Genomic DNA, 1,167 nt, shown 5'->3' on the forward strand with positions numbered 1-1,167 from the left:
GCCTCTTATGCCTGATGAGGATAAAAACTTTCGTGGCTCTTTAGTTTTGGATTTTAGAAAATGATGACGTCACGTGAAAACGACCTATTCTACAAGTAGACAACTACTGAAAATTACTCTAAAACTGTTACTTGCAAGTCTTTTCAGCTTGTGGTATTAAAGACCTAAGATTACTTTTCTGTGCTGAACGCTGGGACACAATAAATTCAGTTTGTTGATTTCAATGCCGTAAATATCCCGGGGGGGGGGGGGGGGACTCCCATATGAAACAGACGGGGATGCTCGTCGTCTCGCTTAGGGGTGTAAATTTTGGATTTTGGTCTCGCTTAGGGTGTTTCGGGCAAAGCGCCAATATTTTATGCCACCAAGGTCTCGTTTAGGGTTCGGCGAAGTAACACAGAATTACGCGAAGAGAAACAGAAGTCAAATTTCCTTTTAAATTTTCCTTTTAGATAAAAGCATTTGATGATTATGCCTTTTTATCATTAAAACTCATTGCGTGTCGTATTTTTGCGTTTTTAAACGGTCTCTTTTAGGGGTCAAAATTTGCTTAAGCCACGCCTAGATTGGTCTCCTTTAGGGGTTAAATTCAAAATTTCCGACGAGCATCCCCGTCTGTTTCATATGGGAGTCCCCCCCCCCCCCCCTTCCCCCCGGGGTAAATATCACAAGTCATGATGAAATGGCACCGACGAGCGTCATATCTCGGTAGATTTACTTTGTGGCACAACGGCCGCCAAGCTTAACAACTCGGTTGATTTACTTTGTGGCACAACGGCCACCGAGCAAAACAACCCGGTTTGATGCAAGCGCGAGGAGTCGCACGCATTTTCCAAGGACAGTGACGAACCATGCTTAATCCAAAGTAAAATTTTACTGACTTAAGTTAACAGACCTTCAGCAATCTTTCAGCTCTTTTCAACGATGAACGATGGAAGATTATCACACCTCACCAAACGCTAGAATAATGAACTCCGACGACGCACGAATCACCACGTGCGTTAGTTCGTCAAAGTGAGGCAAAACGTAACCAAGCGCCTCAAAGCGAGGCAAAAGTGTGTAGACGACGAAAATGCAATCTCGAAAAAACTTCCCTTACAACAAATTTTAGGGGTTGCGTTCTCGTACCTCGAACGCAATAAGATTAAAACTAGGGGTAATCGAAGC

The sequence above is a fragment of the Montipora foliosa genome, chromosome 11 (assembly GCF_036669935.1).
Source record: "Montipora foliosa isolate CH-2021 chromosome 11, ASM3666993v2, whole genome shotgun sequence".
Taxonomy (NCBI): Eukaryota; Metazoa; Cnidaria; class Anthozoa; order Scleractinia; family Acroporidae; genus Montipora; species Montipora foliosa.